The 14944-nt window shown below is 34.6% G+C and overlaps 1 pseudogene; it reads right to left on the reverse strand.

Annotated features, from left to right (window-relative positions):
- LOC110588950 overlaps positions 1–14944 on the reverse strand; it is a 183888-nt pseudogene that overhangs the window by 17573 nt on the left and 151371 nt on the right.

A 14944-nucleotide genomic window follows, 5' to 3' on the forward strand; every position in this document is an offset into this window, starting at 1 on the left:
TATTTTTATATTTCTAAATTTTCCATTTGATTTTATTTCAGATATTCCAGTCAGTTCTCAGCTGAAATCTTGTTCAATAGTTTATCAAATGTATTCTTTCAATATACCATTGTTGTTATATTTGGTATCTAATTAAATCCAATGTCTGAATCAGTTTATTTTTACATCATGCTTCTTTTGTCTGTTTTGGTCATTTGGTCTTGTCATCTAGTATGCCAAAATTGTTTGCCAGAATGAAAAACATGGATTACTAATTCTTGTAAAGATAATTTGAGATTCTGATTATGTAATAATTCTCCACATAAGATTTCCTTTTTGTTGGCAGAAAGTTAATAAAGGAGTTCATACTCCTAAATCAATGGGGTATTGACCTAATTCAAACAAAAATTTCAATATTTGTGAAAGCTGTTTTATTTCTAATTTGCCCTTGCTCTCTCTTAGGTGCAAATTTCCAGTGGTGCCAGTGGAATCCTGAGCTGTTGACCACTGTCCCTCCTCCTTGTGATTTCTAATTTCTAATTTTTATTCTTGTGGCTTCATGAGATTTCTGAAAGCTCTCTTCAGCTTTCATCCTTTTAGCTATTTTCTGCTCAACTTCTCCATCTCTCAGCTATGTTTTATAGATTAGAAAATGCTGCAAGGAATAGAATATTGAATTCTTTTAGCTACATGTTTGTCCTCTCTGGAACATTTAATTCTCTGGTCCTTGCTGGTTTCTTAATTTTTCTAGCACCTTCAAACAGATTTTTTAAATGGTTTACACAGATTTAGCAGTTATTCTTGGTGAGAGGGGTGGCTTAATATAACCCAGTCCACAAAAATGGCCAAAAACAAAAAGCGAAGAATTGAATAACAAATGTATAGGAAAAAATAGAAAAAAAGAATTATTATTTTTTAAGATTTATTTATTTATTTTAGAGAGAGAGAGGGAGAGCTTAAGGGGGGAGGGGCAGAGGACGAGGGAGAGGACAGAAACTCAAGCAGACTTCCTGCTGAGCATAGCCAAAATCAAAAGTTGGACATTTAACCTACTGAGCCACCCAGGCACCCCAACAGAATTATATTTTTAAAAATCTAAAAGCAAATCACAAAATGAGAGATGCAAATATAAAAATAATTAAAATAAAAGTAAGAATTATAAAATTATGACAATAAAAATCCAGCAAATTTTCTAGAGTTTCTAAAAAACTAAGAGAGCCAGCACCATTTCCCAGTTGGGGCCATTTCCCCAAGACACCTATCTTCACTTTTTCTTTTTACTCTCCCATAGGAGTTCTCAGAAGGGTAAAGCTCAGATGGAACCTCTTTGCAAAATACCCACAGTCCCTGCCAAGGTGCTCAAGAATGTCTCTGCAGTCCTTGCCTAAGCAGGTAGGTCTCTTTTGTCACCAGAAGGAACTGGAGGAAAATAAGTGATTCCAGGTTTGGATTATGGAGGATACAAGATGAATCTGGAACATCTGATTGTGTTAGAAGGTGATAAAATGTTAAAAGAATGATGGGGATATAATCAAAGGCAAAGAAGCCAGCTTAAATGTCTCCTTTTGGACAAATCTGGGATTATTTAAGGATAAATTGAAATAATGATGCAAATGATTATGGATCCATTTGTCTATGCTAATATAAATAATACAAGTAAGTAAATAAAAGGGTGATAAAAGAAAGCTCTTCCTTTAACAGAGTGACCACTAATAAATATAAAATAAATAAGTCAATTAGAAAATCATCAGTGGTTACTAAAACTAGTGGGTGAAAGCTTGGTGAGAAACAGGATATTTATATAATATATATCCCCCCAAATAACTTATTAATTACATAGGGGGAAGTAACCTTACAGTGAAAAAACCTAGTTTATACTTCTTAAATATGTAAGGTAACAACTTCAGTATTAGAGCAAACCAACTTCATATTTCTCCTGTTGCTAAGGATGCATATTTTCTGTGGTATTCTTGCTAAAATGCATGAGATGAATCTAACAAGGAAATGTCAGATACATTAAATAGAGGGACATTGTACAAAATAACTGGCCTATACTCTTCAAAAAATGTTAAGATCGAGAAAAACAAAGAAAGACTGAAAGGCTGTACAAGATTAAGTGAGACTAAAGAGACATGACACGTAGCTGCCATGCATGATTCTGGACTGGATTCTGTAATGGGAAAAAAGAAGTAGATATTAGGACAGTTAACAAAATTTAAATATGAACTGTGGATTAGATAATAGCATTATGTCAACATTATATTTTCTAATTTTTTATAATTGTAGCTATACAGAATAATGTCCTTGTTCTTAAGAAATATATACTGAAGTTGTATGCATTTGTGTTTGTGTGTATTATATATATGGAGAAAGAGAGACAGAGCAAGTATATGGGGCAAAATATACCGAATGATGATCTAGGTAAAAGTATATGGGAATTCCTTGTGCTATTTCTCCATAAATCTGAAATTATATCAACTTCTCCATAAATCTGAAATTATATCAAAATAAAAAGTTTACAAGCAAACAAATTAGATGACAAATCCCCAAAACTATAAGGTATAACTGGATGGAGTCCAGCCACTGAGAGGGGCAAGAAGCCAGTGATATAATTTATAACTATGTAAGAGGAATCAGAGGGCAAGAAAATAAGGAAAACATCCTGATAGAAAAATAGGCAACTGACAGTTCATAAAAAAAAAAATACAAATGGGCCTTGAACATATTAAAGTGAGTTCACTGAAACTCATAAGAATAATTGACACTATACTGAGGTATTTGGTATGTTTTACAAAACAATACTTGCCAAAAATATATTAAAATAAGTTTTCTCATGTGTTGTTTGTAGAAATGTGATAGGTAACATATAGAAAATTATATATGAGTTTACCTATTGACCTACCAATCCCATTGCCAAGAAGCCACAAGAATGATATGCTATACAAATATTAAAAGACATATGAACAAAGCCAATTACTGCCAAAAGTACATCAACAAAGACATGGTTGAATGAATTAAAATACATCCACACAATGGAGTTTTACACTCCTTTAAAAAGAAAGGAGGCAGATCTTTACACACTACATACTACATAGTGGTGTCCAGAACAGCTTTTTTAGGTGAAAAAAAATGCAAGTTGGAGAAAAGCATGTACAATATACTACCATTCATCTAAGAGAAGAAGGAAGGAAGTAACAGTACATTAATATATTTGTTTATAGTTTAAAAGGGAAGGGGATGAGGTGAAAGGTGAACAAAACTTGTTGCTTAAGTGGGGTGGAGGGAAAATGAGACAGAGAACATCTCTGAATATACCTTCTTGTTTTGTATATTTGACAAAATCAATTATTACTAAAAATCTGTGTGTGTGGGGGGAGTGGAGGAGAGAAAGAGATAGAGATTATATAGCCTTAGTGAGCCTTAATTATGTTGGCCCAGAGAGTTATGTAAGACTACTCAATGGGTTGTTCATACTGGATACCTGCAGTGGGAGATGGGGTGAGTCTTTCAGGAGGAGATAATCTGAGGAAAAGAATAAGAAAAGTGAAAGTAAAAGAAGAAACTGCTTTAGGTAAATGTGGCCACTGGAAACATATTAATAAAATAAAACAAAAAGCTTGCAGATGTACTATAGTCCTATTATTAAATTTATATTTATATTAATCAAGAGATATAAAAAAGGGGGCACCTGGGTGGCTCAGTCGGTTAAGCAGCTGCCTTCAGCTCAGGTCATGATCTCAGCGTCCTGAATCGGGCTCCTTGCTCAGCAGGGAGCCTACTTCTCCCTCTGCCATTCCCCCTGCTTGTTCTCTCTCTCCTTCTCTCTCTCTGACAAATAAATAAACAAAATCTTTTAAAAAGAGACATAAAAAAAGATGATCACTGAAAAATTAATGTTTTTCTCAGGGTGGTAGGATTTGAGATTGTATTCACTTTGCTCTATATTTATGCATTATTCATCTTTTTAAAACAATGACACTATTCTGTTTATAAACCCTAGAAAAATACAATAAAGCAATTTCTATTCTGGACAAAAAGAACTGGTATTACATACCAATAAAGAATAACTAAAGGAGCAACACTCCAAAAGGAAAATGGATCAAAGAATATATATTTGGAAACATAGTCCCCTCTTTAATAATCAAATAAATGCAAAATAAAGCAACAACTTGGATATGGGGCAGTAGAGAAAGGGGAGTGAGGGATTGCTCTAAAATCACTGACCTGAACAGATAGAAGAACGCTTAGTCATTAATAACATGGGAAACACCTCAGGGAGAAAGACAAGGAGTCTGGTTTTAAGTTAAGATGCCTATAAAATATCCAAGCAGAGAAGCCATCCTGTCAGTTGGATGTATGAGCCTAGATCTAGGAAAAACTTCCAGGCTGGAACTATAAAGGCAAGTGTTGCCCACAAAAAAATAATATTCAAGGCATTGAAACTAAATGAAATCATGCAAGTAATTGTAAAATAGTTCTAAGGACCGAATCCTAATGTTCAATTAGAATTCCATTGATCTACAATGGAATATTATGCAGCCATCAAAAGGAATGAAATCTTGTCATTTGCAATGATGTGGATGGGACTAGAGGGTATTATGCTGAGCAAAATAAGTCAATCAGAGAAAGACATGTATCATATGATCTCACTGATATGAGGAATTCTTAATCTCAGGAAACAAACTTAGGGTTGCTGGAGTGGTGGGGGGTGGGAGGATTGGGGTGGCTGGGTGACGGACATTGGGGTGGGTGTGTGCTATGGTGAGCGCTGTGAATTGTGTAAGACTGATGAATCACAGACATGTACCTGTGAAACAAATAATACATTATATGTTTAAAAAAAAGAAGAAGATAGTAGGAAGGGAAAAATGAAGGGGGGCAATTGGAGGGGGAGACGAACCATGAGAGACTATGGACTCTGAGAAACAAACCGAAGGTTCTAGAGGGGAGGGGGCTGGGGGGATGGGTTAGCCTGGTGGTGGGTATTAAAGAGGGCACGTACCGCATGGAACACTGGGTGTTATATGCAAACAATGAATCATGGAACACTACATCAAAAACTAATGATGTAATGTATGGTGATTAGCATAACATAATAAAAAAAAAGAATTCCATTGATTCAATCCTATTGTGTGCCTTTGTTCAGAGTGTGAGGAAAAGTAGAGAAATCAGTAAAGGAATTTTTGAGATAAAAGGAAAACCAGGAGATTGGGGTTTCCCTGAAAGAAGAAATGTTTTAGAAAAGAAATAGTCTAAGAAAGATTAACTGAGACTGATCATTACATTTATCAATATAGAGGTCAGTGACAAGAAAGACTGGTTTCAGGGAAGTGATGGGGTGAGTTGAGTTTGAGAGAGTAGGAGAGAATAGGAGAGGACTTGGCAGATAGTGAGGCTAGAGAACTTTTTGGGGGGTTTTGATAAAAGGGAGCAGTGAAATAGGGAAGTAGCTATAGGGGTGTTTGTGTCAAGAGAGCTTTTCTTTTCAGATGGGAGAAGATTATTGTATATAGGTTAATGAAACTTTATTACTAGTAAGAAGAAAATTAATAGTAAAAAAATGAAGAAATTGCTGGAGAGTAGGTGAGGGAAGATGGAATATAATGTAAAAGTGAAAAAGTCAGCATTCATTAGGAGTACAGGTTGTTCACATAGAGTAAGAGGGTACAAATGCAAGTCAATGAGTAGATACAGTGGTCAGAGCTATTGAAATTTTTCATATTGCTTCAGTTTCTTCAATTAAGTTAGAAACAATGCCATCAGCTGAGAATGTGGACGGGTAAGCAGGTATTGGAGGTTTATATATAGAGGGGAAAGAAATATCTGGGTTTAAATAATAGAGGATGTATTTTCCAGAACATTTAAGTTGATGTGTTCTGTGAAAATACTTAAGTCATAAATTTTATCTTTTCTCTGGTCAAACCATGATTTTTTATTTGTAATTCCATATGGAAGGACTAACTGGACTCAGTGTACAGTGGCTCCAAGAAAGACCTTTATACCCTTTAACTGAACACAAACTTGTATATTTATCTCTCCATGTAGTAGAAGAATCAATATTATTAAGTCACTGAATCAGTGCTCTATATACGTGGCTATCCTCAAACATTTTAAATAAATTATTTATATGAATAACCTAAATATTTGGGCATTATAAATGATACTATAATTTGTTCTATCCATATATTTTAATGATAAATATCATTGATGTTTTTTATTATCATTTATAGATAAATTTCTCTTGATTTTAATCCAGTGTCAGATGTAGAACATGTAGGTCTAGTTTCGTTTTCAAGATCAAAGCTTTTCCATTACCAATACTGACACTCCAGATGATGAATGGAGGAATTAACATTCTCATATAGTCTAAATCAAAAGCTGGTGTAGTCTTCATTCTATATGTCAGCTTGGACATATAGAAGGATTTTTGTCTTGACAGATATTTTCTTCCACAGAAGTGCTTCATTTTGGTTATGGTTTGGATTTGAGTTATAGTTTTCCCTTCAATGTTTTTTTTTTAAGGCTACTGGGAGATGCTAATATATTTACCTTATGTGAATCCTTCAATGACTCAATCCTTTAGATTTGTGCTATCCATTATGGTAGCCAACAAGTATCTATTGAAAACTTATAATATGTTTAGAGCAACCAAGGAACTTAATTTTCTATTTATTTAATTGTAATTAATTTACATTTAAAAATTAGTTATTTAAAAATATTTTTCCATTAAGCACAACTTCATTGCTTTCATGGGACTGCACTTCATTTTAGCCATTGAAAATGTAGCATACAATTGAAATAAGCTGTAAGTGTAAAACACAAACTAGATTTGAAGACTTAGTATGAAAAAGGAAGACAAAATATTAACTCAATAAATTTTTATATTAACTACCTGTGAAATAATAATGGTTTGGGTAAATTCGTTTAAATAAAACACATAGAAATAAAGTAGCTAAAATATTTTTAGTTATAAAGTATTTCATGTAAAATTAACATTTAAAATATTAATAATAGATATATTTTATTTTTTAATGTGGCTACCAGAAAATTCTAAATTACATATGTGGCTCACATTACATTTCTACTATAAAGCACTGCTTGAGGTTATTAAACATAAACATTGCGCTGGATGAATAGGAAGGTCCATAGGTTGCCACTGTTGTGAGGCACCTTTCTGACCAGTGGGGCCAAGAGCATTAGTAACCTTTCCAATCATTTATTCTCTGTGGCTTCAGAACTAATAAGAAGAAGCTATGAGACTAGGACTACCTTTTAAAGAGAATCATTTAACAACATAAAGGGTACCAGAGAAGATAGTGGACCTACATTCTGGGATGAATTCAAGAAGAACCTTAATCAGTACTTGTTGATAGAGAAAATACAGGAAGGTAATAGAGAAATAAGTACTCATCTCCTGAAAACTTTCAAATAAGCTTCCTGGTTTCAAAGTCAAGGACAAAGTCTACCTATACAGCTACCTTACAAGAGAAATTGGTAGCATGTGCATTCCAAGTCAAGCAGTTAAAATACATACTGGCCCTTGATGTTTTGAGTTTTGTTCTATTTTTTTGTTTGTTTGTTTGGTTCTTCTGGTTTGATTTGGTTTTTATCACTGCCTTTTCTTTTTTCCCCCCCCATTTTTGCATTTCTTAGTTTGTTTTCCAAGGAAATAGAGCAGCATGACTAGCCTGGTCAAAACTTCAGAGAGGAGAAGTTTTATTTGGCATCTTCTTTCTCTTTTGGTGATGTCCTATCTCCTTTTGGCAATATGTCCAATGCCTAGACTACCCAAGCTCTCCATTCATTTTTGCAAGAGAATAAGTCAATCCGTGCATATATATATCATGACCATTTATTACTATTTCATGGGCATTTTGCCTTATCCCAATAGAATAGAAATTTCAGGCTCTATGACAGGCAATTGGAGGATATATTCTGGGAATGTCAGAAGTTTTGGAACAAATTCAAATGTTACTATGTAACATTGTCTGTTTTTTGAATTTTTTTCCTGTTTGGTAAAAGAAAGTGTTTAATTTTCCAAAGCTCTTGTAGAATGCAGTACTCTCTTCAGAGGTAATCATTCATTTTCAAAATTCTCATATTCTTAGAGTTTCATTTAAAAATACTTATAGTGTATTGATGCAGCAATGCTGCATTCTCTTCAACCAACTAGTGTAAAAGTTTCCTGCAAATATTTGATAGAAGACATTCTTGAGTTAGCATAAATTTATTTATTCCCTGGTGCGTGGGATTTCATTGCTTTGGTCCATGTGGGATAGTCCTCAGAGTGATGGATGACTCACTGTGAAACAGCTGTGACCTGACAGAGTTCTTGCTGGCAATGCATTTTATGTGTAAATTTGACTTAAAAAAAAAATCACCATTATGTCATTGCATTCTTCTGCTTCAGTGTTGGTGGCTGTGCTCCTTGGGGATGGAGTAACACCCTTGTATGGGGAGGGGGTGTTGGAACAGATGGGCTGGTGTGGAGAGCATGAAGATGAGGGAAGAAAGATGACAATATGTATAAGCATTTGCAGAACAAGCTGGCCTATTTACTATTAAAGCTAGGACAGGCCCATTATGTGATGTTTTGAAATTCTTAGAAATGGTCCTCTGGGACTAGTCATCATCAGTGGATGCTGTGTAAGGCAGATCCCAGGCAAAACTACCTGGTGCCTCATCAGTCTTATCTCCTTCCTCTTATAGTGCTCTTCTGCCTCATAGTACACTCCCCTCCAGCCTTTTTCTGTCCCTTCCTAGAAGTGAGATCCTGGGCACACCCTTAGTTTACCTGGTTTTCTGTTTCTTCATCAGTAAAAAGAGATCAAAATAGTACCCATCTCTCAGGATAGTTTTAAGTATTAGTATGTGTAACACTTTTAGAACAGTAACTGGCCTTATACATGTATTGAGAATTTATTATTTTTATTGAGGAAAACCAAACAGAATGATTTGGTATATAGCTCAAGACCATGGCTCTCTTCTCCTGAACAAAATTAGATGATCCAAATCTCTTTCTATCTCATATCCTCATCAAAACTTATTGTTGTATACCCCCCCTTCCATAATAGTAAAAGCCTCAAAATGGCAGCCAACTTCTGGATCTGGCATATTGATGGGTTCTTCTGTGCTTGTACAGTTAAAAATTTAATTAAATGCCAGTATTTACAAATTCATATTTAGATATTTCTTATAAAAGTATGATTTCTGACTTCCCTTGTAAAAAAATAAAAAATCTCTCAACCTTGGGATAGCTGCCCAACATGGGAACACTCAGTTGGAACTAAATAGTAGCAATCCCCTTTTGATTCTAGATATATCTTCCAGCTTTCCAGTCTCCACTGTCCCTTTATTTTTCCTTACAACCAACCCAGTTCATTTTGCATTGTTGTTCTGAGTCCTGTAAATATGTGAGTTTGTAACTCAGGTATCACAGTTGTCTTTCATAGTTGGGTTATTTGTAACTTTGACAGAACATTCTAGAAAAGAAAAACAACAGTTGGTCCAGACATGGAGAAAAATGTCATGTCATGTTTGTGTAGGAAGACATTTAATTCACATTCCCTGAGTCCTGAACATATGCCAGGCACTGCTCTTAGTGGTTAATATTTGTTAATTCACTTGACCTTTACCCCAGTCACAGTAAAGTGTTCAAATTTATTCAAAACACAATAGGAAGTCACTGAGGAATTTTAAGTAGAGGAGAGACAATACATATATGATTTATATATTTAAATATCACTATAGTTGACATGCAGAGCTTGGAAGGGATGAGAGAGAGCTAACAGGGGAACCAGTTAAGTAATTATGAAGATAGTTAAAGTTAATAACGGTGATTTGGACTAGGTGATAGGAGTGATAAGAAAAGAAGCTATTAGGGCTATAACCCAATGTATTTAGAGAAAATATTGTTTCCTGTGGAAAATAAGGGCATAATCTGGACCCTGATTAGCACATGGCCACTCTCTCCCATTTGCTTGTTCTATTCTATTCCTACTCACATTCCCCTTTCCTTAAAAGCCAAGATTATTTCAATCTCAGAACCTTTGCACTTACTGTGATGCTCTCATCCCAATGTGTCACACTGTTGGCACTCCTACAATAGTTCGATGCCACTTTCTATTCCACACTGTCTTATCACAGCACTATGTTTCAAATGCTATCATTTATTGCCATCTAATATTTTCATGTTTATTTGTGTTCTTGATTACTTGTACTTGATTTTGTTCTGGTACATTCAGTTGCTTAACTATTTGTTGTATAAATGAGAATATGTCACAGATCTTAGTTAAAATATGAATATGGGAGAGAAAGCAACATCAAGGATGATTCTCATTGTGTTTAGTAAAGATAATTGAATGGATTGTGGTAACATACACTGGGATTATGGAGAGCAACTGGCTTGTTTGGAGTGGGAGATAGAATTAGAGAATGTTTTGGATGTTGTATAAGTTTCCTAGGGCTACAATAACAAGTACAATAAACTGGGTAGCTTAAAATAACAGATATTTTTTTCTCTCACAGTTCTGGAGGCTGAAAGTCTGAAATCAAGTTGTTGACAAGGTTGTTTAAGTGTCTAGATCTGGTGGAGGAGAGATATAACATGTCTCTACTTGGAGTATGAGATAGAGGGACTGGCATCTTAGTACTCCAAACCTCAGTGACAATTTAGATCAGGCCCAAATAATCAAAGGTAAGAGTCAATAGAAGGTGGGAATGGGATCAAACAGATAAATTGAGTAAGCGTGAAAAAATATAGGTGCCTCATCAGTCTTATCTTGGTATATATAAGGATATATAGGAATATCCTTGGTATTCCTTATACCAAGGAAAGATGGAACTAGATGTGTGATCTAAGGAAAGGAAGAGAAAAAGATACATGAATTTCATCACTTTGAAGAATCTGATTGTCTTGGTATTTTACAATAAAGCAAAGTGAATCCAATATATATGGCCCATTTTCCTTGGGATTAGTTCTTTGACTTTTCAATGTTCCATTTCTTTCTTTCTTTCTTTCTTTTAAATTTTAGAGAGGGGGTTGGAGGGGCAGAGGGAGAAGGAGAGAGAATCTCAAGCAGACTCCCCACTGAGCAGGGAGCCTGATGCAGGGCTCCATCTCACGACACTGAGATCATGACCCTGAGATCATGCTCTGAGCCAAAACCAAGAGTTGGACACTCAACCACTGAGCCACCCAGGCACTCCTGGCTGCCAACATTTCTATAGTTACTGGTCTTCTCAGAAGGATCTTGTGAATATGATAAATAATGGGTTCTGTATCCCACATCACACATAGGAAAGGAACTTAGATGTTGAAAATTGTCTATAACAGTAAAGGGAAATTTCACAGTAGTATTTCCACTCCAGATTCTCTCAGCAGGAAGACCTTATGGTCAACTAAATTAGGATGATGATACTGTTTCAGAATGTTCACCCCTGCCTTATAGACAAAAGGATAAGAGCACTGAGTCACAAAACCAAATGTTAATGCTAATGTTAATTTTTTTTTAAGCTGACCCCAGCAGGGGAAATGAATAAATTGCTTCTTTTTATAAATGAATTACAAGATGTTCTTTTAAAAATATTGTGGGGAATTGTACAATAAAATGGGCCTAAATGCCCCATTTTTAAAACTTATTTTCTTAGCAATTAGATTAAAACAAAAAAAAACAAAAAACCTTGTCCCATGTATTTCCATGATAGCAGGGAAAAGATATTTTCATTTGAACTACAAATACCATATTTCTTCTTGTGAAATTGTGATGAAAATAAATGGGAACATCCTGTTTGAAGCCTTGCACATACATCGTCTATGTGTAAAGCATGTGTTCTTAATAGATGAAAATCACAATATTCAGTCACTAGTATTTTGAGATTTTCTGTGGGTTAGTAATTGATGAGCTAGTTGATTTACATATTCTCACAGGATTCTCTACCTATATCAGTGATTCTCAAAATTTATCATGCACCAGTATCACTTATGGGGGTTTATTCAAATGTAGATTGTTGGGCTTATGAGGCCTGAGAATTTCATTTGTAATGAGTTACCAGGTGATTTTAAGGTTGCTAGTGTGGAGACCACATTTTGAAAACCACTGCTGTACATAATTGATTCTTAAACTTTCCAACAATAATATATCAACTATTTATTTTCTTTTATTGATGTAGTGTATCACATTGATTGATTTGTGGATGTTGAACCAACCTTGCAGCCCAGGGATAAATCCCACTTGGTCATGGTGAATAATCCTTTTAATGTACTGTTGGATCCTATTGGCTAGTATTTTGGTGAGAATTTTTGCATCCATGTTCATTGGTCTGTAATTCTCCTTTTTGATGAGGTCTTTGTGTGGTTTTGGGATCAAGGTAATGGTGGCCTCATAAAACGAGTTTGGAAGTTTTCCTTCCATTTCTATTTTTTGGAACAGTTTCAGAAGAATAGGTATTAATTCTTCTTGAAATGTTTAGTAGAATTCCCCTGGGAAGCCATCTGGCCCTGGGCTTTTGTTTGTTGGGAGATTTTTGATGACTGCTTCAATTTCCTTAGTGGTGATAGGTCTTTTCAGGTTTTCTATTTCTTCCTGGTTCAGTTTTGGTAGTTGATACATCTCTAGGAATGCCTCCATTTCTTCCAGGTTATCTAATTTGCTGACATAGAGTTGCTCATAATATGTTCTTATAATTATTTGTATTTCTTTGGTGTTGGTTGTGACCTCTCCTCTTTCATTCATGATTTTGTTGATTTGGGTCATTTCTCTTTTCTTTTTCATAAGTCTGGCCAGGGGTTTATCAATCTTGTTAATTCTTTCAAAGAACCAGCTCCTAGTTTTGTTGATCTGTCCTACTGTTCTTTTAGTTTCTATTTCATTGATTTCTGCTCTGATCTTTATTATTTCTCTTCTCCTGCTGGATTTAGGCTTTATTTGCTGTTCTTTATTTTCATAGTAAGAAAAAAATGAGTGCAGACAGTTTGCTTGCTGTGAATCAGCATTTCTCTACATTTAGGCTGATTTCGCATATCAGTGATTCTTCTTGATTCAGCAGTCTGTATAAGCATTTTCCCTTATTATTATAATCCTTGTGAATATTCTTATTTTTTCCTTGTGAATATTTTTGAAAGAAGAATAGACAAATAATTAAACAGTTATAATTGACAGTTTTGAGAATTTGGTGAGAGGGGCATTCACATATGGGGCTGGAGGTATCCGGCAAATCAAAAGCTACACCATCCATTCTGAGCTCACGAAGATGGATCCACATTCTGGTATTGCGAGAAAGAAACTACCAATCAGCTTAGGCCATTCTCATTTTAATTATTTTCACCCCAGAAAACAGGTCTTCAAAAACAATCTCTGGACTCAATATACCACCATAATGTCTTCCTGGTGTCTCTCCCTGCCTTTTTCCTTTGAAGTGGACCTAAGGTTGGATGCTTTCAGTAACCTTAGGGAGTGAGGAATCTACCAGGTCAGAGGCCTCCCAGACAGTCAGTCAGTGATTTGTTTGTTTATGTGCTTATTTTTATTATTTATTTTTAATATTTAGGTTAGAGGAGAAGCCACTTTAGTACTCAAGGACCAATTCTGTTACTCTATTATCATATAAGGAAAATGTTGTATCATAGTTGCCTACTACTATCTTCCATTTCTTACTACATTATTAAGCCTGCACGTTTCAATATAGCAGACCTACATATGGCCAATCATACCTTCAACTTACATAATATATTTTAGAACCCATTCCTTCATCCCATCATTAGCACAAATGCTTTCTTATATCAAATTTGGACATTCATACATCAGCTATGAACAGATATTTACAATATCCTTTGGTAGTATTTATCTCTAAACAGTATAACAATGATTAAAAAAACTTCTTAGGGAATGATGGACAAATTACTTAACCCTCAGGCTTTGATTCAACAACTAGAACATAAGGAAAATAATAGTGCCTCATGATAGGATTATAATGGTAATTAAATCAAGTAGTATATTAAAGAGCAATTAGTCTGTGTCTTGCACATCAACAGCACTAAAATTGGTGCCCTCAACTACCTAGGTATGTGCTTTATTGGGCAGAATTCATGACTTGGATTTCTTAAGGAATTTGTGCTATTTGCTCTAATACTTTATTGTATTTTGTCTTCTGTTTTCTAAACATGAATGCAATACAGAAAAATTAAAGACCTGCTAGATATCTGTCTATATTATATATTTACTTGTAGAGAAACAATACAAAGAAATTATATCAAACCCTAAAAATATTTTCAAAGATTTTGACTAACAGGTGAGATACCATTAAGGAGTAAGAATCAGTATCAAAATATTTAAGTGACACACATCCAATTGCAATGAGTATCCCTAGTATCCAGATTGTGTTCATCCAATATACAAAAGGAACCAGAGCTCCTTGGGGGAAATGACTGATTCTAGATTGAGGGGCAAGAAGTGTACAAACTGAACCTGGAACATCTCAATATGCCAAAAAATAAAGAAGTTATCAGATTACTAGGTTTGTGTCAAAGGACTCAGAAACCAACTTCTGGAGGCTCTGATTGGTCAAATACAGTTATCCTGGAACATCAGCAAGAATATTGATTGCAATGTATTAAAACCCTTCCAATTAATCATAAATCTATAAGTTTAAAATAATAGCAAAAAATAAAATAAAAACTAGAAGTTCATTGATCACCTTTGGAACGTGGTAGACAATCAAGTAATTATACAGGGAAGTAAAACAAGTGAATCAATGCTTAGTTTTCCTCTGTGAATTGTATATTAGTATAATCAAATAACTGATAAGGTTTCTTTTTATAGAAATCTTCTAGCTAAGACATGAAAGGAGAAATTATAGAATTAGAATATCATAATATTTTAACCTCCAGTGAATTAATGATCTAGATAATGATCACCAATGACTCCTGACATCACACATACTTGCAATACACATATACACTCTCACA

This window comes from Neomonachus schauinslandi, chromosome 12 (genome assembly GCF_002201575.2).
Source record: "Neomonachus schauinslandi chromosome 12, ASM220157v2, whole genome shotgun sequence".
Lineage (NCBI taxonomy): Eukaryota > Metazoa > Chordata > Mammalia > Carnivora > Phocidae > Neomonachus > Neomonachus schauinslandi.